Raw genomic sequence first — 26,216 nt, 5'->3', positions numbered from 1 at the left:
TCTGTCTGACTCTTCGAGTCGGAATTTCTGTAGCAGGCTGAAATGGCTGGCGAGCACTACACCATTCCTTGTAGCCAGTAGTATGTGTTAAGAAGGCTGAGGTGCTACTTCATTATGGCCCCATTTCCCTGTTTCTTCACTGCTGTGCTCATCAAGGGAACTGTGTGGGTGCAGAGACGAAAGTGGCATTACCTTACCTTTACTCCTCTCAAATTCTTGGCTGTGCTGGGGCCTTCAGCATAAATTAGGGAGGAGTTGAGGCTACTCTAATTTTCACTCTGGCTATACTGACTCTCAGAAAGCCATTTGCCAACTGAGAAGAGCTGGACTGCAGGAGCTCTCTGACGATGAACCACACCCCTTTTGACATGCCCTTCTATATCAGGGGCCAGGTGGGGGCCAGCGTGGAGCTGTTCTATTAGCTTTACCCTAGCCAGGGAATCCACTGATCACAGGTGTATTCCCTGGGGGCCAATTCTGCCCCATTTTTACCACTGGGCATGGAATAAAGGGACAATGATGGAAGAGAGAATCAGGATCCGTATTAGAAAAAAAAATAGTGACTCGTAGATTCCCTTTTTCTGTCTCAAAAGAGAAATTCTCTGATGTACAGAATGAGTCACATGCAGCACACTGTAATGCTGCCAGTTATTGGTTACATCCGTATTCTTCAAAAATGGTGTTGCAGCAATTGACTTATATGCATTTCTTGGAGACGTACTGTCCCACCTCGATTTGTTGTAGGCTGTGATTTCAGGACATGAATCTATTGCCAATCGTACAATGGAGAGAGCTTGAATAATGTGGAGAATCCAAACCACATTGGCCTGAGATGATGCTTTGCAGGTCAGATCAGGACAGGAGGTGTTACAATAACTCTCACACAGCACTACAGTCAAGAGTAATCAAAAGCATAGCTTTACATATAACCGTAGGATTTCCAACCTGTTTCTGACATAGGCTGACTGTCCTTCCACACTTGCAGCATGTCACTCTGAACAATGTTTAATTTATTGAATTGTGTTTAATTTATTACAAATGCAGGGATACTTTAAAGCATGATTTATATTACATCATTAAGAAACTAATGCCTACAAAGGGTGAGCTCTCTTGCTGTAGCTGTCACGACTGCAGTCATTAAATAAGATGATCAGGGTATTGATTACTAATTTGATTACTAATTTCTGCATCATATCTCTGGTTGGGTCACTGATGTTGGCAAAATGTTGTACAGGACAATTGACACGCCAAAAAGTGACAGAAATTAATCAACCATTGTCTAGCAGTAGACTAGGAACATTGACCTTAATGAAAACAAACCACAAATCATCTCTCCATCAGCACCCTACCCTATTATACTGTACCTCTCTGATTATCCAAGCTCTTGCATTAAAAATGGGCTTGACAGCACTAGCCACACTGCAGGAGTTCTCAAACTTTAAATAAAAAGCTGTTATAACTCTGCCAAGAATAAGCAATAAGAATGTATCTCTAAAATGTGGCATTGTCCTTTGCCTGTCAGGGACTAGGAGCATGACAGAGAAGGACCAGAAGAAGAGTTTGAAGGTTTTAAGAATCAGTTTTCCTGAAGCTAAAACAGAAGATTTGACAATTGTCTTCAAACATCACCCCTCATCAAGGATCAATCATGGTGGTTTATCAGCCCAACTGCTTCAAAATCAGTTGTTCTAAAGCCGTCTATTGGAATCTATGCAATGTAAACCTTTTCTTCTCCAGCATATGCCAGCATTCACAGCTGCTAAAATGTGGGCATAGTCCTGCTGCCAAAAATAAAACACAGCCATAACCTATATATCCCGCGCTACACCCTTGGCTGCAACTGTCTTAAAGGCCATTTGTGGAGAATTCAAAGCACTTGGAATATTAAGAAATGCTGTAGAAGGGAAGAGAATGCCATGAATTTTTAAAAACTTGTGAGCTGTGGTGATATTGATGAGACAATAGAACTGAGTCAGACTTGAAAAAAATAATACTGAGTTACCGCCAAAACATGTGGAGCCAGATCCTCAGCTAGAGGCTTCAGTAGAGTTACATATGCTGGGTTATATCATCTGAGGATCTGGCCCATTTTCTATGCGTGTATCGAAATACAGATTGGTAAATTAAACTGAAGAATCATGTGACAAACTGAATTTATCATGCACCATTGATCACCTCACCTGCACTCTGATCGCTAGTCCATCTTCACCAGGATTTATTGTAAGGCTGAAGTTTGGTAAGATGCAACCAGGCTGCCAAATACAATTGCTGCTACCATCAGTGGGAAAACACAAGGACTATGATTGTGCCTGGCCTCAGAGTGAGAGAAGGCTCCTTTCACATTCCCCTTGTGTAGCTACAGTGGGCTTGATGAAATCAATCCCAAATAAACACATACATATATATGTGTATGTACCTCTACACCACAGACACTACATGATGGCTCTCCTTTCCTCCCATCACCTCTGGGTTCCTGTATTGTTTCCTTGCGAAGCTGCTCCCCTTTTTTCATGCTGACAGCAGCAGCAGTGTGAAAAGCCCTTAGCATTCTGATCTCTGAAGCACCAGCTCCAGATGCTTCAGAGAATGAACCATGCTACACCAGGCCTAAGGCAAGCAGCACAGAAAAGGAGCAAAACAGGAACTGGGGCAGGTAGGAAGGGTGATGGCTTTGAACCTCCTTTAGTTGAGTGAGGGCACATCAGGAGGTTCATTACTTCCCCATCCAATGCTCCATGTCATTGTGACCTTCTCTCTAAAAGAGGACGGCTGGATGTGATAGCCTCTGGAACCTACTAATGTTGCTCTTTATGTTAGCCCGGGGGAGTCCCTAAAGATCAACATGAGCAGCTTCCCTCCCTTCCAGGGGCTACTTGTTGGCTTAGAAACCAAGCTCAGGATCTGAACTCAGATTCTGCATTTGACTGAGCATTGAGTTCCCACAGTACCATGGTGCTTATGCTCCTTTTGCCATACTCCAATACCATTCTAAAAATCCTATTGTACCTGGGCAGAGTTGGACAATATAAAATGCTTATTGGTGTGTCCATGGCTCCTGAAGAGAAGGATGCAGAGCTGAGGATTGCCACTAGCCTTTGTGGCTATGGAAAATCAGAGGCCTGTGGAGACTGATTTCAGTGGGACAAGGCGCAAACTTTCCATGTGATAAGAACTGATTCCTATCTTAAAGGTCACTTGAATTCCAGATTAAAAAGTTACTGCTGTTCATAGTTAAATATTCAACCTACCTAAGGGCCTGATCCTGAAAGGTGCTGAGTGTAATCCACTCCCATGGGATTCTGTTGGGGATTGAAGGCACTCAGCACCTTATGGAGTCATGTCCTTTAGTTATATACGATAAGCATTTGACTACACTGCTGGTACTAACTAATAGTGTAGAAAAGTATAGTCTGCCATGGTCTGAAAGGCTTTCAGATGCATCTAATAAAAGGGGAATGTCTGCTAACAGTTGCTGTATTTAAATACTCTTTCATCAATTCTGCAACGTAAAGAAAATCTGCACAAACATCTCCATAATCCAGCATATAAAACTAATGTATCCTGCCAGAACAGCTCAGACACCTTTTACCAAAGAGAAACAATTTAATTACAAACTGCTTTTGCACGGAGAGTATTCTACTTTCTTTAGTACTGTAGCTCTGTGGGGGTTTCCTTTTTCTTTTCTATTTCTTTTTTTTTTTCAATCTGCACTTGGGTGGAAAATAGCACTCTTCAAAAGCGAGACAGAACTGGAAATGAAATGAAGACATGGAATTTAAGAGGCGCTTTTGTACAGCAGCCCAAAAGTAAGTAAGTAAATAAGGTGGTAGCCCATTTAAACTTAATGGACTGGAACCAGACTTCACCTTTTTGGAGCTTCTGTTGGATGAGAATTGAATTACCCAGGCTACCACAAGTTACACCTCAATATAAAGCAAAGAGAGAGAGAGGGAGGCTGAGTTATAAATTGCTGACATATTCTGTGACCAGCTGCTCACAAAAAGGACTTGTTTGAACCGTAGTGATAAAGATTTAAATCAAAGGAATGACTAGAGAGTTTATAAACTATCTGAAATCTAAAAATTCTGATCTAGGGCAAGAGTTCTCAACCTTTCTCTTTGTGAGACCCCTCTCCCAAAATGCTATAAAAACTCCATGGCCCACCTGTGCCATAACAACTGGTTTTCTGCATATAAAAACCAGGACCGGCATTAGGGGGCAGCAAGCAGGGCAACTGTCTGGGACCCCATGCCATGGGAGCCCCCTGCAAAGCTAAGTTGCTCATGCTTCAGCTTCAACCCCAGGTGGCAGGGGTCAGGGCCCCAAGCTTCATCCCCATGTGGTGCGGCTTTGGCTTTCTGTCCTGGGCCCCAGTGAGTCTAATTCTGGCTCTGCTTGGCGGCCCCCTTAAATCTGCTCATGGGCCCCCAGGGGCCACAGACCCCTGCTCGAGAACCACTGATCTAGGGCACTCCTATCTTCAGCATGACATAAGTGTGTTCTGCTGCCTGACATCCCATAGTTACTATTCATCATCTAACCACATAAAATGCAGTAGAACTGGAGCCAGTAAAAACTTCCCTAGAAGCTAAAATCCATTTTCCATTTCAAAGTGACATAAAATACCATTAAATAGAACTGATGCTCATAAGGGACACACTTCAATTCATTGCCAATTTATAAACAGGAATTTTAAGTAACTTGAGAATACGCTCCCAACTTTTTTTATGCATGAAGAGGCTGTGGCATTGATTCTCCACTGCTCTGTACGTTGTATAGTCATTTTCCTCAGTCTTTTCTTTACTCATGTCGAGGCCATACATTTGTTAATTCTCTGTTCCAGGCATTGATTGCCTAGACCAAATCTGCCTTGCTATTAGCGATTAGTGTAATGTTATCTGCATAGATCAACATTGTACCACCTTCCATTTGTATTTGCTTATTAATGAAGTTCATCACAATAATAAATAGCAACGTGCCCTGGTAGAGCCTAACCTTCAACTCAGAACCCTCCATTACACTGACAGCTGCCCCAAACTCTTGTCATAGAACTGTTTGGACAAGACCATCACCTCCTGGACAAGGTTCTCTGGTACCCTGCAGAATTGAAGCAGAGACACCAGCACTTGCCTAGGCACTCTGTTGAATGTTTTTCCAATTCAAGGAAAGCCCAAACATGCTCAACATTCCCCTCCAACATTTTTTTTCACCATCTAATGATGAACATACCGTCTGGTGTCCCTTCTCCTTTTCTAAAACCAAACTGCTATTTTTCTAAAATGGATTCCGCTATTCAACAAATACAACTATCTATGAGGCTCTCTAACAGTTTCATGCAGTGAGACAGCAGCTTAATTCCTCAGTACTTTAAACAGTTGTTTATGTCACCTTTTTGTTTTGTGTATCAGTACCAGTATAGACTTTTTCTATTTTCTGGGGATTGTCTTCTCTTTCCAAACTACATGAATGAACCTCTGTGTTACAACACCATTCTACCCTGCTTAGCATGTTCACATAGCATCTCAGCTTCTTGGGTCAATACATTTTTGAAGCAACACTACTCCTTTTCTGCTGTTACAATTTGTCTCTCTCTTGGCTCAAATCTTCTGACCAGCTCCTTAAACTTCTTTGTAGTTGTACTACGCAGTCTCCCCATTCTGGTGCATTTCTTGTTGGAGCAAATCTCATGCTGGGTTCATTTGCTAGTCACAACCATGTTTTGTGTTGGAGTGTGGCCATTTTGCTTGGGATAACCTTATACTAATTAACTATTCCCTCTGGTTCACTGGCATTAGCAAGAAATCTATTTGTGTGCTTGCTTCAGTATATGTAAAGATGACTTTCTCTCTACTTAAACAAAGTGTTAGCAATCGTCCACTGATTGCTTAAATACATGTCAAGCAGTGCAGCACCCTTTAAGTTCTGAGATCCCAATAGATACCATCTCAGTATCTACTCAATGCCTGATCCACCTGAGCCAGTATGAGCACTGAAATCTCCCTGAATTAGCAGTAATTTGTCAAATCCAGCCATATCTACTAGGTTCTGCAGGCTCTGCCTCATCTTTTCCTCAGAGCAGCCTTGTTGTGGGGCATATACCTATACCACAAATAACTCACATACCTTCATTTGTATATGGACGGCTATTAAACTGTCATTCACCCTGATGATTTCCCAAATAGTTTTACGAAGTTTTCACAAACCACCACTCCTAAACCATTTCTTCGTCCACCACAACCTATGTAATGCCACTTACAGGCCACACCCAGCTCTTGGGTTACAGTTCCTGAATAACTGGTCTCCTGCATGCACGGTATATTGATGTTTCTTTGGACCATCACCTTGGCCTATTCTATACTTTTACCTAGAGTAGCAACTTGCAAAGTTTTGTTAGACCTTTCTTTCACAAGTCTGAATTTTCAGCTAGAGATTCACCTTTCGGGTTATTCTCCATGACTCTGAGGAGACAACCAGATGCTGGCTACCGAGAATCCTATTGGCCAAGGCTTCAGGCAGGTGAACTCTTGGTCTCGGGTTAAACAGCCCTCCGACCATGTGCAAGAGTCCCTGGCAGGACAATACGTAGGCTGCACTAGCTACTCCTTAAAACTGCTAACTACTCCCACCCTTTAAGTGCAAGCTGAAAAAGAGCAAAGGTCCAGCATGTCACCTTACACCATGATCTAGGTCCCCAGTTGACAAGGTCTGAGAAGTCTGTGGGCTGGCAGCCATTTCCCCCCTTCATGAGATACCATGCCATCCAGCTGGTTCTCAGGAGTATATATGCAGTTTCCACTTGTTTCTTCAGAGCTCCATAAAATTACTGCTGCTGCTGCTCAGTGCTCTAAACCATTTTCTCCCATGTTGAGAGGGTTTCATTTGGAGTTTTTTCTTTTCACAGGTAAGTTGCCTCCCATGGTTAAAGGGCCCCAGTAGAGCAGCTTGGTTTTAAGGTATCAGACATTTGCCTTTCATATGCCAATGTTTTTGTCTGGACCACCTGTACCACAAGAATGCAAGTGGTATGAATTTGGTTGTTAGAGGCTTTGTCACACTGGCCATATTGAATATTTGATAAAGACCAGGAGCTCCCTTTCAGATCGATCCCAGGTCATGGTAATCTTTAGGAGACCAGGGCACGCTTTTGTTTTATTTCTGGTGCTGCCAATGACTTACTGGCTTTAAAATCTAGAAGCATCACAATCCCCTGAGGTGTAGTAGCCAGGTACAATTACATCATTTACTAATGAGTAAACTGAGGCACAGAAAGGTTGCACAACAAGAACCATTGTGATCATCTAGTCTGATCTCCTGTATAACACAGGCCGAGGACTTCCCGGAATTGATTCCTGTTTGAACTAGAGCACATCTTTTTTTAAAAAAAAATGCCAGTGATGGAGAATCCACCACAACCCTTGTTAAGTTGCTCCAAAATATAATTACACTCACTGTTAAAAAGCTATTCTTTATTTCAGTTATGCATAACTCATTACTGTTTGGATGAAAGGCATAATGTAGAAATCCTGGGTCCGACCACCCCTAAACTTTGGGAAGGATCTACAGTTATGACTTCATCCTTATTTTTATTTTCTCAATCTACTTTCTGTTTGTCCTGCCTCTCCCCCACATCTACTGTTTCCCCACCATTCAGCAATGTTTCTCTCTGCTTCTTCACCCACAAAACCTTCTTCCCCAAGAGATGGAAGCTTGAATCTGAAGACCTGGCTATCCCGCCTCCTGTTTGGGCCACCCACAGAGGCACTTAGACCTGGTTGCCTTGTTTCCTGCTGGGACCACCCACATAGGTCCCTTTAAATAATAAGGTAAATATGCTATGAATCAAAATTCCAGCAGAGCTACTGTGGTGGTATTATTGCTCAATAAAAGGACCCATCTGTGCTGAACCACATCACCCCCTGGTAATGTGACTCGTTCAGTCATGGTTTCCTAACTAGTCCCTTTCTTTCCATAATCTCCATTTTACATTGGGCCAGGTAAACCTGCTGGGATTTGGCTACTGATCTGGGTTCTCACTGAAAGGGCTGGAGAACCCGGAACTCAACCTGCTTACATTGGTGCATTGATAAATATGTCCTCACAGCCTGGCAGTAATTCTATGGAGCCCGGGTTCCAGTGTCAGAATGTAATGGGCAAGAGAGGGCCTGGCCACAGGATGGAGTGGTTGCCCTTCTCCTTTCACTTACTGGTGTGTTCCTAGAGTGTAGAGCACTTCTTGGCTGCTACCTACATCACGGAGAAGGCCTTGTGTATCCCATGCCAAAACTGGAACAAATTCCATGGCAACAACCTCTAAACTCTGTTGGGAGCATCTAAATTCTGTGGTGACATTAGTATATTGTTTTCCCAGAAAATATTATTTTCTTATTTGTATTGCAGTAACTTCTAGGAATGCCACTATGCTAGGTACTGTACAAACAGAGAACAAAAAGACAGCCCTTTGCCTCAGAGAAATCAAAATCTAAGTAAATAGCCTTCATTCACATCTCCCTCCATCATGGTCACCTAGCTTATACTTCACCTCTCTCCCTGCCTACAGGCAGGACTCCGGCTCTAGCTTCCCTAAGCCCTTACTTCCCAGAATAGTCCAGGAAGCATGCACTGTACTCTAATGAGCTCTCCCTTGTTGGGAAATCTGGAGAGCAAGTAACAGCCCAAGAACTAAATGTGAAGCACCTAGCTGCATCAAAATGTTGAATTCTGTAGCACGTCGTAAAAATGTCATGTTCCACTGCTGCAGAATCATTGGGTGCATGAGATACTTGGAGCAGGAATTCACAGCTGTTAGAGCTATTGTGTCAGGCTGTCTGCAGACTCATGTCCACAATTCTGCAGAGGTAACCTCAAAAAAGTGACCAGAGTGTATTCTCTGCAACTGTAGGGGCTCTCCTTTTTTTTTTTTAAATGAATGCTGAGATTCTGAAGGATAATTCCTCTGCAAGGTGTAAGTTCCATGGCTAGAAGATAAAAGGGACCCTGCTAATGGAAGTCAGGTCAAGTTCTACATCACAGGGTCATCTTGGTGTTTTTGCAGTTCATGCTGTGGCAGCCTTTGAGTCTCCTTCATGTGGCCAGGCTGTCCTCTGAGAGTCACATCCCAGCACTGGAGTATGGGCTCTGTTGACTGAGGCTATGTCTACACTGGTAACTGAATGACAAAACTTTTGTCTTTCAGAGGTATTAAAAACACACACACACCCCGAAAGACAAAAGTTTTGCTGACGCCAAGTGCCGGTGTGAACAACTCTTTGTTGGCAGGAGTGCTCTCCTGCTGACAATGGTAATGCCACTTATTGGGGGTGGAAGTTTTTTGTCAGCAGGACAGCCAGTAAACTGTGTGCCTTTTAGCAACATGGCTGTAGCAACACAGCCATGTCGCTAAAAGCTGTGTAGTATAGACATAGCCTTATTGTCAGGCCATGGTGACCAGCTGACAATCTGCCCTTTAGCGTTCAACTATCTCTTTTTAATTAAAAAATAAACCATCTTCACTCTATCATCCTTCCCCCAGTCTGTGGTTTAAGTCTGATTTTAAGAAATGTGAACTACCATAAAAAACTTTTCCCTTTCTCCTCCAGTTCTGTAAGCCTTGCATTGCTCCACTGTTAAGGAACTGAAGTCTCCCTGGTTGGTTTCTGAGCCAACACAGCAAGGAAGCCAACAGCTAAACACAGCAATAAACAGTGGCAGTTAGCATGGGAGAAATAAAAGAGGTTTTGCCTTTTTCTAAATCAGGACAACATTGGACATCCCATTTCCCTCAGCAATAATCTGGTTTCCTTCTAGGGACAAACTGTTCAGCCCTTCAGCATTCATAGTTTATCCAGTCAGGAAACATATTATTGCCTCATAAAATGGGGCACCTGTCTCATTGTCCATTAAATATTAACATCAGTGACATAGAAATGAGCTATAATAGTTTTATTATACTAATGTTCTGGTATATCTTGTTACAGTTCAGCTTGATGTTAATAGAGTGATTGAGTGTATGCAGAATTGAACATTATAAGAAAATCACATGGCAATTTGATTTTGTCAGTACAGTCCTTCCTTCTGGCACAGCTGAAATACAACATGTTATGATGTTCTTCAGTGACAGAGTATTAGAATAATACTCATCATCTTTATGGTGCTTTATGCCAGATGATCTCAAGGCACTTGTCAACAATCAATTGAATATATTCCGGTAACATAGGAAAGGGTTATTATTCCATTTTAAGACGTGAAAAAATTGAGGCATAAAGAGTTTAAGCAACTTGCTTCAGTTTGCAGTAGAAATGGAAATGGACTTGAGGCCTCTTGGCTAAATCACAGTAGTAGAGACATTAGAGGAACAATGGGTCAAATTCCATCACTAACTTACATCCCACACAATCCCATTAACTTTGCTGCCTGGATCTTGACCTTTAGACTCAAAGCAGACAAAACCAGAACCTTTATGTGGTTGAGAAAACCTTGTTTAAAGAAACACATTCTCTACACTTCCTGATTTCAGTCAGGACAGGAAGCAGTAGAAATACCATGATAAAGGCTGTTCTTGTAGATTTCCCAGCCTGGCTCTGAATTTGGCCCTTGGTGTTTTTGTTCATTGTGGAGAAGTCTCCAGAAGTTTCAGACTCAGACTGGAAGTCTCAAGAGTCCAGGCTTTCTTGTGAGGTTTTGAGTCCTTCCCTGTTTCAGCAAAAGTAGGAAATTTACAAGAATAGCCTTTGCCCAGGGTGTTTCAGTGCTTCTGCTTCCTGCCCTTGCTGAACTGAAGAACTGCAGAGAATGTGTTTATCTTAAACAAATGAGTAAATGTTTTTTTTTCCCCTTTGAGTTTTGGGCTAAGATTCAGGCTGATCCTTATTTTATTCAAGCCTCTCTGCCTTTATATAGAATTGTATATATGAAAACCCTGTATACACCTAGGGCCATCTTTGTGTAAGTGAGCGGGCCTCAAATCAAAACTTATCTAATCTGGGCTTGAAACCCCAGAAGCCACTGAAAAACAATTTTCAGGGTTCCCGATGCTTTCCAGTAGCTGTGGGGCAAAGGGACATATTATCGTCCTTTTCAACTCATAAGATAAAAATTGATTCTTTTCAGTGGGATGAGGATTTGGCCCATAGATGACACAAGCTGTTGTGCTGTAAAAGTTTTACTAGCATGACTTTGAGATGGCCACATTATCATTAGCAAAACCATGAGTGAGTTATGCAGGTTGTCTCAAGCAAATGTCAATAAAACCTGTCTATCCTTCCACATCATCATGTATTCTCTACAAAGCAAATATTTCATAGAAGAAAAATAACAGTATTAGTAATGTTTCAGGGCTTTTTATTGATATTAGTATTATTTTTCAGTTCACTCTATCTGTAATGAAGTTAGGCTGCTTCAGTGCCATGAATGCAACTGTACAGACTTTGGAGGAAGAGAAAAATTATATGTAATACATTTTTAAAACTCCCTGAAGTAGCTTTTCCATACCTGGTCTGCTATCTTTAATTTACCAGGACTAGAAACAAATTCCCTAGGATGTTAGGAGAGAGATTCCTGGCTTTCTGAAAGTATATAGTTCTCATTTATGGCCCTGGTAGATCATGTTATATTGGAGCTCATAGTTGTCTCTGGTCCGTGACTGAATGTTGCTTGTCCTGGGGCTCAGACCAGTATGACTAGTTGGAAACCAGGAATTCCACAATTCAGGGGTAAGAAGGAAATATTTTCTGGGCTGCATTTGTGTTTTTGTTTTGGTTTTTTTTGTTTTTAAACAATGGCAGCTGTTCAAAGCTGGTCAGAGCTTCGATCTGTTATAAGAAGTTGCATCAGTGGGCAGAATGCAGGAGAGGTGGCTAAAGGCAGATGGCTATAACAGGGGTTGGCTGAAAAACGAAGACTTGATTTGTGAATTAGTGACTTGACTGTATTTCACTGTTATTTCTGGGGTCAATGTTTTTCATTTCAGTGTATTCAGATGACTGTTGGGTATTTACAAAAATGCTTGTGAAAATCCAAAATTTCTCAATTTTAATAAACATATACTATTTGCTGTTATTCATTGTTCTCATGTTGCACTATTTCAATCGTCTCATCAGGGATCAGAAATATCACTCCAATCACTCCAAAAATAGTGAATAATCACAGTAACAATTTGCAAGTGCACATAGGCGAAAAAATATTCACCCGTTCTCTTTAGGAAATTCTTCCTAATAATGAATAGATTTGCAGAAATCATGAAAGGGTCCATGAATGAGTCACAAACCAAAGAAGGGCAGAACTTCATCTGATTTTTGGTACAAAAATATTATTTTACAACACATTTTGAGGACAGCTAAGCTGGTAAAATTATATAGACCCTATTTGTGAGTGTATTTATTGCTGAACTTAACCTTAAAAGAGAGTGGAAGGCTATGAAGTATCTATCTGCCAGAGCATACCAAAGCATACCAGCCTTTCTAGGGACTTCATTTTTTCCCCCATAACAAAGTTATATTAATAAAATGAATCACTGTCTCAGTTTACCAAAGTCATTTAGGAAATTAATCAAGAGCACTTTCCAGTGTTGTATTATACTGCAATGGGGAATGAAAGGAAGAAATAGTCTTCTTCCACATGCTCAGTGTCACATTTACTGACCAAATTCCTGAATAAACATATCAAAATAAACTTATTTAATCTTTGACCCAATGGGGGTTTGTATGGTTTGTAAGGAAGAAGGAAGTTAATCGAGTTGAGTTTTATGCATCTGCTCTGTGGCTTCCTTGCTGAAAAATGTAAACAAATAAAACATAGCAGCAATAATCTAGTTCAGTTGTGTCTAACTTCAGATAATGGATGATAAGAAAGCAGACCATATTACAATACTTATCTGGAAAGTCCACAAATGGTGACTAAGTACTGATACAGCAAACAATTCCTTGAGCATTTTTTTCCAATACATGTGGAACCAATAAATAAGAAACTTGTGATTATGATGATTCCTGAGTAAGTCATGTGATGTCTAGGAATAAACCTTTAATTTATGACTTTGCTGATTAAGTTGGCTGAAGGAGAAAGAAAAGCTTGAAATAAAATTGCTGTACCTCAGCCTCCTCTACGCTTTCATTCTCCTCCATTTTCCCAGTGATCCAGCTGTAGGCATGGTATATTGTATATGTCTTCAGGATTATCCTTAACAATGTGAAATATAAACACTGCTCACTGAGACATTGCTAACAGAATGGCAGAAGGCCAAAATGGAAAACTGTCCTCTTAATCTTAGAGACATTTAAAAGCCAGGTCCAGAAATGTTCTTCTTTCACTTAAAGAACTCTAGTATCATTCATATTCACATGTTCTGTTCTGATGTATGGTTTTCTTCATGTGGATGTTCTAGATAGCAGGATATTGCTGTGTTTTAGAATTCTTTAAAAGATCATTAATAATGTGTAAGAGCCCAGTTGTGCTATCTTTCCTTAGTTTGAATAGTACCTTGCTCTGGAAGAAATCCCATGGAAGGCTGTACTAGCGGCATGAGTTAGGTTGACAAAAATCAAGTCCTAAAATATCAAATGATTTGCCTCTGAGAGATAGGATACTTCTGTGCAAAAGTGAGGAAAACAAGGGTCTCTTCTTTCATTGATGTTTAAAAAGAGAGAGAAACTCATTCCTACTTCTCACAGGAGGTTAAAACACTTTTTGAAGAATAGTTCTACAGAGGTAAGATGTTCAGTAATTAGGGCAAGAGACTGAAAGGCAGAACTCCTGAGTTCTATTTCTATTTGCCGTGAATTTTGGTAACTCATAAGGCCTCTGATCCTCAGTTTCCTCATTTGTAAAATGTAGATAATAAAGACCTCCCTCCCCTGGGGTTGTAATGTATAATTAATTATAGTCCTTACCAATGTGGAGAAGTATCTTACTCTGTAAGAAGTTCCATTTAAATTAAAGGGACTACTTGAGGAGTAAGGTACTACTGAAAGTAAGTAGGAGTGGCAGAATCTATCCCTAATTTAAAAAATGTAACATTATTGAGTATTACCAGATGATGCCATTGTAGATGTCCTTTTTTGTTTTGTTTGAATGCATAGCTGTTAGTTATTGAAGAAATACTTATTGTCAGATGTAGTGAAGTTCTTTTAAAGGCAGCACATATCACGGATAAAAGTAAGTTCTCTGAGTTCCATCAATAACAGAAAAGAATTGTTTTGAAAGGACCTTAGCAAACTTAACTAAAGTTGTCACTGCTGCTCAAGCTATAATTTTTCCCTCAGGGTATCATACACTAATGTTATAGTTTTGCAAGGGAAAACTCTCCTGATTCAATGTCAGCTGTGTGTGTGTGTGTGTGTGTGTGTTCAGCAGTTTCTCATAGAGAGAGAGAGAGAGTGTGTGTGTGAAAAACTTTGAACTAGAGTAGAGGTCAAACTTTTTTTCTGTCTTTCTTTGACTCTGGCAGGCAGAGTCATAGGCTAGTACACTATTGTGCTTTATTTCATCAGCTAGTGAGAACCAGCTGTGTTTTTTAGCATAATTAATGAGGTGGTCAGTTGGTAATGCTTAGTATGCAATTTTGTTACACAGGAAGCTAATACAAATAATTGCCTATCAAATGGTGTCTTAAAGAAAAGGAGTGGGGGAGGGTGAAGAAGAGACAGATTTAGCAGTGTGGCACTTCCTCCTATTAATCTCTTAAAATATTCCACTTTAAAGGATTCCCAGAGAGTCATTCAGCACAATCAATGCAGAAATAAGGATTTCAGCAATATTTCTTAACTGCTTTTTTTTCCTTTTAGCAAAAAAAAATCTTTGTAAAGGTGGACTAGTCCAAACATACATAAAAAAATCCACTTGAAAACGAAGATATTACACACACGTAATACTCTTATGGAGCACTAATCTGTGTACAACATTAACTTAACAGCTTACTACAGTTTGTGTTCCCAATATCTGCCTATATTTTCTGTTATGGATGATTTTTATGTTAGCACTTCTTTTAATGGATAAATGTCATCTTTCTATAGGTGGATGGGAGAATGTCCATATGTTTGTGTATTATAAACAAGATAAAATGGCTACTCCATTCCTACTTAAACCAAACCAAAAGAGCAGGTAATCTTTCAAAAATAATTATCATACGGAAACCAAAGCTATCTTAAGCTGTCACTCAGTATGAAGACTGAGAGTGCTGCGGAAGTGAAGAAAACAATGACTTCCCTTTCAACCTAAGTTACCCCATTTATTTTTTCTTGGTCTGCATTAGCAAGAAATATTACATTGGCTCTGAAGTAAAAGAGGGAGTGATATGAAGGAGTCAGTAGCACACACTGCTGACATTTATCTGCTTCAGGCTCTCAAAGGACTCTATCTTGCCTCCTTGATAGTCCTCTCCCCTTCCAGTATGACCATTAGTGCTGGACCTTAACCCAAACTTTGGATCTGAACACCCTTGTACTTCAGCTGTTCCCACATGAAACATAAATGTATGGCCCAGATTTGCCACCTTTACATGGAGTAGTACCTCACTCATGCAAGAAAGTATTACTGAATTACAGGGTGATAGAAACAGGCCCCACAGTTTTATATAAGTTAGATTGTGTGTTTAGGCCCAACCCTGAGGAGTGAAGCTAACATAACTTGCATTAATGCAGGAGCAACCAGAGAATGCCTGAATCCCAGTTCCTCACCTGCTACTGTCTTATCATGCGTAGGAAGTAATTTGCTGTTGGCCTAGGCCAGCAGCAAATTATGCCCGCTCTATTTGGGTTTAGCTTCATCAGCTGGCATGTAGAAGGGTGGAGCTAAGGGTCTGCCTATTCCACGCCCACCTGCTCCAGGATGGAATACTCCTGCATTCCCAGATCCTAATTCCGGATAGCCCTCAGATGAGGTTTCAGTGATTTCTACTCCCTTGTAGGGGTTAGCTCTTATGTGAATGCAATGAGCCAATTTTTGCTACTTTTATTTATGTGATGTAATACATATGTTGTGTGTAGCCTGCTGATTTCAGTGGGGAATTCTGAGTATGATACTACTCAGCATGAGCAAGAGAAGCAAAGTCTGACCCTACATAAGAATCACATGTGGTATGTATTGGACTTGGGTAGGATATGTTAACTTTTATATGAACTAATATGAAATGGCTGATTTTATCTATTATAACTTCTACACATACTCACGCATGTCCTTACCACATGAATGGATCTGCACTTTGTGGCTCAGGCTCATCTGAATAGTCCCTAGCCCTGCTTTAGGTTCTGGCACACCGTCAAACCATCACAAACATACATGTATCTGGAGAAACTCATCACTTGCCTACAAGTTTACAGTGTGGTTCAACCATTTTTCCCTACCTGTTTTTTGTTGCTGTTTTTTTTGGCCTGGAAACCAAGGTGAACTGGTCTGATGGAAAAAACATTGTGAATTTTTTCCAAAGAGGGTTTGGAAGGTGTCACAAAGCTGTAAATCTCACAATCTATAGCAAAAATTATTATATACACTCTCTCACTCTCTGTGCATGTATGCATCTGAAGGGCTTTACTTGTACATGCTTTTGCTTTCATTTTCACATGTGTATTAGAGAATTTTGTTTGCCACACTTTGGATACCAGTGTGCATGGATGGCATTTCTGGCAGGAAATACATTCATCCTGACATACCAAATGAATGGTACACTGGACACACATTTTTCTCTTGCAACTGTTTTGGCATGTCAATGCTTGTCACGTGCGCTGGAGTTTCTTTTACTGGAGCCTGGAATATCATTTGAAAGGTCATGGATTATTTTAAAATGTATTTAAACAATGTTAACATTTTAACCTAAGAGTTAACGCTAATAAAATTTTCACTCAGAACTGCTACTTGCCTCCACGACTCCTTCTTTACTCAGACAAAATCACACATACTTTCTTCTGTCTGATTTATAGAAACTCAGTTCTCTGAGATATTTAGATAAGTCAAAATATTGCAAAATATATATAGATTTGTAAAAATTTGGTACAAGAGAGGCACAAAATACAGGTAAACTTATTAAGGAATACTGTTGATGGACAACTCTTTGTCAAAGGCAACAGAAAGAGTTACAGATTATGGTACATAAAAGTGTAAGTACACAGAAAAGCTGAGAAGGAGTTCTGAAGACTTAATAGCCAAAGATATAAAAACAAATAATAAGAAATTCTCAGTCAAATTCTGCCACCTTTGAGGCATGATTTAATGAAGATGGAGTGATTTTGTGTGCAGGGGGAGGGAGAGAGACAAAGAGAAATGATGGAAGGAATAGTGGAGTTAAAAAAATTTGTAAATGAAAAGGTAGCAATATCTGTCTTATAATTTTGAATAAAGTACATCTTGAACAGTTTAGAAACTGAGACAGACCTTGAAAACAGGGACATTTCTGGTTTTCATGATCTCTAGCCAAGCAGCTGCCACAGGCTTCTGTTGCCCCTGTTAGCTGAGCTAAGTTACAGCAAGGTAACCCAGGAATGACCGTCTCCGGAACAAGAATGTGGATTCCATCCAGAAAAATAACAGACAAATGGAAGGATGGTGCATGGTGAGAGAAATGGCCAACCTTTTCTTTATATTTCATTAGCTTGGGTCTAGTAGAAGCACTGGCTGTGACAAAAGCGTAGCCTGCACAACTGCTAAATCTAGAAGAGGATCAAACAAAGCTAGATTTTGAGCGGTTTAGGGGTGAAGGTACTGGACACATACTTAAGTGGCGCAAAGCCCTCACACAGGTTGAACAGAGGGCCTGCAGCAACCATTCTAGACAGTCCATGGTTCTGTGGAGGAGATTCATTGCAGTCCTGGGACCTCTCTATACATCGAAGGACAAATTCAAATGTGGAACGCAAACCTATTGTAAAAAGACTAGAAAAACTGGAAAAAGCTGAGTTTATATAAGGACACTGTTTTTTGTGCTGCTTTTCTTGTGCAAAGTGTAGTGCATCCTAGCATTTGGAGGATGCCTCCCACCAGTGGATGCCCTCTGCCCTAACACATTAGAGTAGGGCTGGGTTAACAAACAGCCAATTAGCCAACACTACTGGGTTTCCCTTCCAATACATTTGACGTATGCACATAGCACCAACACAAAACTGAGATTAGTTCAGCAGGCAGGAGGGTTGAATCTATACAGTATGCTGAAAAAAAGACTGTAAAATAGTTTCCTGTACCTATTTACTGAATCTGTCACACAGAATCATCATTGCTGAAATACATGTCTACCTCGCTATAATACGACCCGATATAACACAAATTCGGATATAACGCCATAAAGCAGTGCTCTGGGGGGGTGGGGCTGCGTGCTCCGGTGGATCAAAGCAAGTTCAATATAACGCTGTTTCACCTATAATGCGGTAAGATTTTTTGGCTCCCGAGGACAGCGTTATATCGGGGTAGAGGTGTGTAGTGTATTTAAACATGTTTGTAATGTAAATTCTTGGTTATTGGTGCAATGGGGCCAAAGTGGGTACTGTGAGAGGCCCATTTACCCTCTTCCTTGTGTCCAAGGAAGCAGATGAAGGCCAGAAAATAACTGAAACACTCAATGGGAGAGAGCAATAGGGTCTGGGGGAGCAGTCAATGTCTGGGGGAGGGAAGGTATGGGGCCATCCTGGGACCAGGAGCCTTGTAGAGTACACTGGGCAATGTTCTCTCTCTCTCTCTCTCTCTCCACCCAGCACAAACTGTTGTTTGGTGTTATTAGACCTACCCAGGGAAGATTAAGAGATGGAATAGATGAGCGGGCAGGGGAATCAAAAAAATAAAAAAGACTCCAAGCCCAGCCGGGGCAAGTGCTTAGCAGGAAAGATCAGATGGAAACACAGCCCCAAGAAAGAGGACTGTGAGATCTTAAATTTGAGAAGTGAGTTACGGGCTGGAGAGGCCAGGGCTTCGATCCATAGTCCTGACAAGGACTTTGAACATATACCTGAGAGGTGATTAGAAAGGAGTCTTTTGGGGAGCTGAGTGACATACAACAAACTAGTCCCTAAGAGAGGGGGAACATTGTTTTAAAGACAGTAGGTCCATGTGAATTATTTTTAGGACTTGAAGGAAAACTGAGGCCGGGGTGTTCCCTGCTATAGCACCTATCTACAGGTGGACAATGGAGGTTTTGGTACTTTAATTGTCAGAACTGAACTCCCTCTAGCTTTGTGATTTTTATACTTCCTCTCTCTTTTGCTTTCTGCTTGCCCTTTAATTTTGAAATAAATAAACAAAATATAAGTAAACAAAAATAACCATACTGGGTTTCCTGAAGACAAAGGGATTTCAGACCTTCCTGCAGGTTTGTGGGGAAACCACCTAGTCTGTGGGGAAATCCCCAGCTAATTGACTGCCTTTCCCCAATCTCCCTCTCTCCTGGGGAACAGCAGCCAATCAGAGGTGCTGTGTGTGCCAAGTGACAACCTGATCCCTCAACCCACCTGGCAGGAACAACCCTCTTCTCTTCCTCTCATCCTCACTCCTGTGAGCACAGGGCTTGGGTGCGCCTGCAGCATTCAGCCCCTGTCCTTAGAGTCTGTTGGGGAGCAGCTGCTCTCTGCTGGCTCTGCAATAACTCCCTCCTCTTCTTGCTCCCCAAGCAGAGGCGTATGGGGGGTGGTAGTGGTTAAAAAAAAACTCTGATGATGATTGATTATGATAACCATCATCTCCTCATTAGGAGGGTGAAGATCTGCCCCCTTTCCTCCTCCGCCCCCCATGATTTAGTAGAAGGGCCATTGGAAGGGTTATGGGAGAAGAGAGAGGAGCTGGGCCTGGGAGGTTAGCAGGATGACCTGCCAGGCAAATCACCTAAAAGCTGTTGGGTCCTGCAATCAGTTGGAGGGTTGAGTGGGAGAAGCATCAGAATTAATTGTGGGGGGAGGGGGGGCATATAAGGTGATAGGTTTTTTGTTTTGATTTTATAGCTTACATTTGTGTTGAAAATTATAAAAATCTGACATAATCATTTTAGTTTGGGCTAGAGAATAATACAAATAACTAGGACCACTGAAACTAGATTAGTGCAGTAGCCCTGGACAGTCCTCTAAATCAAATATGAAAACTTATAAGCTATAGACTTATCCCTACAGTCTGGGTGTGTGTCCTTTTGGTATTATTCTTATTTTGTAGGTATAGTGCCACTAGTGCTTAGATATGTTACTGTGGTGAAGAGGGGAAAGGGAAATATGTATTCACACATCCTTGTAATTCTACCTTGGATTTCAGTGGATGAGTTCAGGTGCTTGAACAAGTACATAGAGAACTTGCAGTCAGCACAAAGGTGTAAAAGTAAATATTCCAAAGATAAAAGGCATTTTTTTTCATCTAAAAGATATTTATATTCATATTCAGACCTGTCTTCGTTTTTAAATTATGAACATCTATAAGACATGCAAAACTTTAATATTTTGTTCATTTTAGTAAGGATCACATTTATATTAAGGGTGTATTTATAGTTTCTGAATGGTTAATATATGATATATACATGTTTTTAATTAATGTTTAATCAATTGTTAGAGTCCAAGTCAATATCTTGCTTATATCCATGGTGTATATTCTACTGAAGTGCTTATAACCGTCTATAACACACATTACTCATGTCTGTAACTTGCTTTTAACATCCATTAACCCTATATAAACTATTCGTAAACATATCCTCAGTACAAAGTGTGACTTTAATAGGTATTTATTTTTAAATGTTTTTTTCATATTAGCTTTGATGTTTTAGTTCTTAAAAATGAATTTCAAAATCTGTCATTAAAAATAGATTTTCATTCATAGCATAGAGTGATTCCCCCAAATACATTCTAGTTTTGTCTTAGATAACTAGACAATGTCACTTCAGTATTTGTAATACTCCCTGTCTTCTCTACACTTAATATATGGAATTTCTAGGCAATAACACAAATATTGAAGTAATGCTGAAACCACTGGCTATTATGCTAACCATTAGTGTCTCTTTGTAGTCCTCCATCAATCTGTGTGTAGCCATCTGTGGTGTCTTGGATTAAGCTCTTTGGGGCAGGGACTGTCTTTTTGTTCTGTTTGTACAGTGCCTAGCACAGTGGCGTCCTGGATTGTGACTGGGGCTTGAAGACACAATAATAATAATAATGAATATTTAAGCAAATAAAAAGCTTTTAAAGATGACCATGGTGTGCTGAAAACATAACTTGGTTGCCCTGGGAGTCTCCAGTATTTGTGATTGAACAGCATAGTGTGTGCTGAGGGAAATAGGAATGCTAATGCCAACTTGAATGCTCTGAATGTACTGTTCTTGATTTTCAGGTCATTCTTCCAAATGGATGGATGTTTAAAATACCATGGTAGAGATTTCCAGTATGAGTATTCCAGGTCCATTTCAAAAGATGATCTCTGGTCAGTCAGGGATTTTCACTCTCTTCTGGTAGAAGAAATGACTGTGAATGAGATGAGAGGAGAGGCTACCTATGAAGAGCATGTGTATTCCATGTTGTACAGTACTTAAATGTGTCCTATATGTCTCACTGTAGCCATTCAGGCCCACATTATGTTGTTTTGTTAGTCCCTGTAGTCAGGAAGATGAATACATTCATTACAAGTTCACTGTGGAAGTGTTCACAGAACATGTTGACTTTTGCATCTAAAAATCTGTGGATATTTTGAAGTTCGGGTGGGCAATACTTGACAATTTACTTGCCCAGAGAATGTTGTGTTCTGATTCCAGTGCTGTATGGCATGCTAGCTTCAGGCAGATTCTCAAGTGTGCCGAATGTGTTGTACTGACTCCTTTCTGTATTAGTGCCATCCAGAAGTCAGCAGGCCCTTTCTGATGTGTGAAAGAAACAAAATCAGAAATTGGTAGCAAAGAGTCTACAAACTGTGCTGTGCAGCTGGTGGTAATTTGTCAGCTAGGCCATCCAGCAGAAAGCCTGGCTGTACTGAGTGATGGCAGCATCTTCACCTCTGTGAGAGTCTAGACTGCACACAGAGATGAAGGCTCTGTAAAGTCCAGACCTGCCACCATGGCTTTAGGCCCTGACAAAGTTTAGCTTTGCTGGCTCACCTCAGTACATCGCTTCCCTGCCTCTGCCTTGCATTTCTTCCACAATTCACCTGGGTCTATTACTGTCCCAGAAGTGTGCCATGGATGCTGCAAAGAGATTGCATATAGTGTCTATCATTCCTAGAGTGCCTTATTACCCATGCTTCAGATATGCAGTGTAAAGATTCAGGACTATCTCTGCTTCTGCCACTGGCTGCTATCTCAGCCTCCTCATTTGGTAAGGTGTGCTCATTTGAGTAGCAGGCATTTTAATACAGGCAAATGCAATCATACATCTAGGTACAAAGAATATAGATCATACTTACAAGCTGGGAGTATCTTGGAATTCAATGACACTGAAAAGGACTATGGGATAATAGTACAGTAGATAAACCTTTAATGTGAGTTACAGCATTACACCTGGTGCTAAGAGAGCAAAAGCAATTGTTGCATGCATAAGCAGGGGAATACCAAGTAAGAGTAGGAAGGAGACATTACCTCTGTAAAATGTATTAGTGAGACCATTACTAGAATACTGGATCCAATTCTGGTGTCCACATTTCAAAAACAACATTGGAAATGGTTCATAAAAGAGCAACAAGAGTGATTCAGAGTTTGGAAAACATCTTCTAGTGAAAGAATGAAGGAATTCAATCTATTTAGTTTATCCAAGAAAAGGTTAAGAGGTGATTTGATCATGGCCTATACCTGGGGAAGATATTTCTAACTGTAGACATCTCTTTAATCCAGTAGGGGGGAAAAAAGGTATAACACGATCCCTGGCAGGAAGCTGAAGCTGGACACAGTCAGAATAGAAATAAGGCACAAATTAGTAACAGTGTGGGTAACTAAGCATTGGAGCAACTTACCTAGGGAAGTGATGGATTCTATATCACTTGCAGTCTTTACATTGAGACTGGACGTCTTTCCATAAGATATGCTATTGCTCAAAAAGAAGTTATGTGTTTGATGCAAAAATGACTTGGTGGCATTGCATGGATTGTATGACAAGGGAATTTGTGGTCATATTCTCATATGGATACCATTCTGGCTGTAGTCTGGTTTTTGCTCTGTAGTCGCAACATATTTTGCTCCCTGTGAATGGACTGAACGTGGGATAATATCTAATGTGATAAGTGATGCTAAAGTATAAGGCATTAATTATTAAATGTGCAGTCTACTTAGAGAGGCAACCTAAGGATGAGTCATAGTTAAAATGATGTATTTATAATTATTTCAAATCCTATTTATGACAGCAGTGTGTGATTACATATTAAAATATGGTAGATGTTTCACAACTCCTCTCTTGGATAGCTAAAATGTTTTTATTAGTTTCTCATTTAGAGTTGAGCAATGCAGAAGTAAAATATTGTGGGCTTGATTTTCCATTCAGATAACATGGGTTTTACACCAGCACATGGTAATTCACTTCAGTGGAATTACTCCTGGCTTAGCCTGGTGTGTGTGAGTGAAGAACTAGACTCAACATACTGAATACTCTCATTCAGTATTAACAACTGGGAAAGCATTTAGAGATCAATAACTTTGCAAGTCATTTTTGTTAGTATTTGGTTAGGATCAGAATATCTATAGCATGTATAAGTGCTGCAGCCCTAATTGTAGAGCTGCTTTTGCTTCCATGGAAGTCAATAGCAAAATCCCTTTTCTTAGTAAGAAGCAGTATAGGCCATGCATGCTCATTACATTAATTTTCCTAGTATCTCTAAAGATACCTAGTCAACAGACCTTCACTTTGTGGATATAGTGCATCTAGTTCATGGCAGGTTGGGTTACATTAGCTAAAAGTTCTGACCATTGCCTGGGAAGTGATTCCCCAAAACTCTCTTGGCATGAATCTCCTGTACCTGGGTAATGGCTCCCCAAGAGGCAAGGCAGTGGAGTATTTCATTCTCCTTTTGAAAGGACTTGGACGCTCCTCACAACTGCAACTAATTCATCAAATGTAAGTGGGTGTTTTGACCTTTTTAAAGGAGCTCATTTTCTTTATTTATTTTTATTGTGAATATTCTTTAATACATCAGTCCTGACAATAATACTTAGTCCTCCTACCATGAGTGGAGGGCACTGGACTAGATGACCTCTTAAGGTCCCTTCCAGTCCTATAATCCTATTATTCTTTACTGCTGTTGGTGCATGTAGTTTGTTTCTAGATTGGGCATATGAATTGCAGGGAAGAGGAGGATGAATATATCCTTTAATGCAGGGGTGGGGAAACTATGGCCCGCGAGCCAGATCCGGCCCACTAGCCATTTTAAGCCGACCCATGAGCTCCCTTTGGGGAGCAGGGGCTGGGGCTTGCTCTGCTCCTGTGCGCCAACCAGGGAGCAGGGTCGGGGGCCACTCCATGTGGCTCCCAGAAGCAGCAGCATGGCCCCACTCTGCCGCTCCAGCTGGGGAACAGGGTCAGGGGCCTCTCCATGCTGCTTTAGGAAGCAGCAGCATGGCCCCGCTCTGGCTTCTACATGTAGGGGCAGCCAGGGGGCTCCACTCTGTACACTGCCTCCATCCCAAGCACCGGCCCCGCAGCTCCCATTGGCTGGGAATTGCGGCCAATGGGAGCTGCGGGGTGGCGCCTGCAGACAGGGCAGTGCACAGAGCTGCCTGGCCGCGGCTCCCACATAGGAGCCAGAGTAGGGACATGGACACTGCTTCTGGGAGCCACTTGAGGTAAGCGCCAGCCAGATCCTGTACCCCTGAGTCTCTTGCCATGCCCCAACCCCCTGCCTCAGCCCTGATCCCCCTCCTGCCCTCTGAACCCTTTGATCACAGCTAGGAGCACCCATCTGCACCCCAAACTCCTCATTCCCAACCCCACATGAGCCCGGACCCCCAACCAGAGCTCTCACCTCCTCCTGCACCCCAACCCCAATTTTCTGAGCATTCATGGCCTGCCATACAATTTCTATTTCGAGTTGTGGTCCTCAGGCCAAAAAGTTTGCCCACCCCTGCTTTAATGGCAAGGAAAACCATTTTGTTTTTTCAGTGCACACTTCACTTTTCTATCTCCCAGTTGCCCCTTTAATAAAGATGCTAAGAAGCTATCTTTGGATACCTTGGAGAAGATGGCATCCACAGTGATGTCAGGCAGTGATGATGATCACTTTTCACAATAATTCCTTTCTTGCAGTGCCTGAGGTAGAGGCCTGGCTGAAGAAAGAGAAAACAAAGAGATTCCAGAATGTCAATACATCAGGACCAAATTCTGTGTCAAGCTTGAGAAAATGTTCTTTGTATTGGAGTACTCCTTCCAAGCTGCAGAGTTGCAACAGAGCTACCTGATGGTCTTTGCATTTGATGCATTCTTTTGTGTGAAAGAGTCTGGCCACTAGCTTTGCATCCTCTCCAAAGTTTAGTTTCATGCCATGGTTCTTCTCCTTTTTGGACTAAGTTGTCTCCTCCTCTTCAGTTCCATGATTCTCACCTCTTTTTGGTCTATTCAGTAGGTTCTAATTAGAATGTCACTACTCCACTCTTGAGTCTTGTCACTGGCTCCCACTCCATGCAGGTCAAATTCCTTGTCTTTACTTTGAGGTTCTGCACAACTCTGTCACTACCCACATCTCTGCCTTCGTTTCTCCCTGGTTCCCGTTTTACGCCATATTGTCTACCCTTGCCTTACTCTTCTTGTTGCTCCCATTCTCCAACTCATGCATTTCTGCCTTTTTTTTTATGCTGCCTGTATGCCTGGAATCCCTTTCCTCTTCCTATGCATCACACCTCTCCTTCAGAACCTTCCAGGGCTGGTTTCAAGAAAGGGTTTGTGATATCAGACTTAAGTTCATCTGATTCTCATTAGTGTGTTTTATGTGATTTCCTTTTTAACTTCAAAATATCTATTCGCAATTACCCAGCCAATGGTGAGACCCAGATTTATTCCAAATCAGCTATCACAACACTACATGTGATTTTTTTTTTTTGTCCTGGTCTGCACTCACCAGCCAAACATGGTCAGCATCAAACACAACACAATCTTCTAGTGAATGCAAGCCCCATGGCTATGATACTGATCCTTCAAAGCATTTAAGCATGTGAACACAAGAACAGTCCATGACTAACCCTATTGAATACAATGAAAATACTCTGCTGCATTTAGTTTCATAAAGTCTTCCAGGATTGGGTTGTATACTTGTTTGTTGTATGCAACATCTTCAAAGAGAAGAAATTACGGGAAATTCATAATTTGAAGTGAATTATT

This window comes from Chelonoidis abingdonii, chromosome 2 (genome assembly GCF_003597395.2).
Source record: "Chelonoidis abingdonii isolate Lonesome George chromosome 2, CheloAbing_2.0, whole genome shotgun sequence".
NCBI lineage: Eukaryota > Metazoa > Chordata > Testudines > Testudinidae > Chelonoidis > Chelonoidis abingdonii.
Note: the sequence above shows the minus strand (reverse complement) of the source record.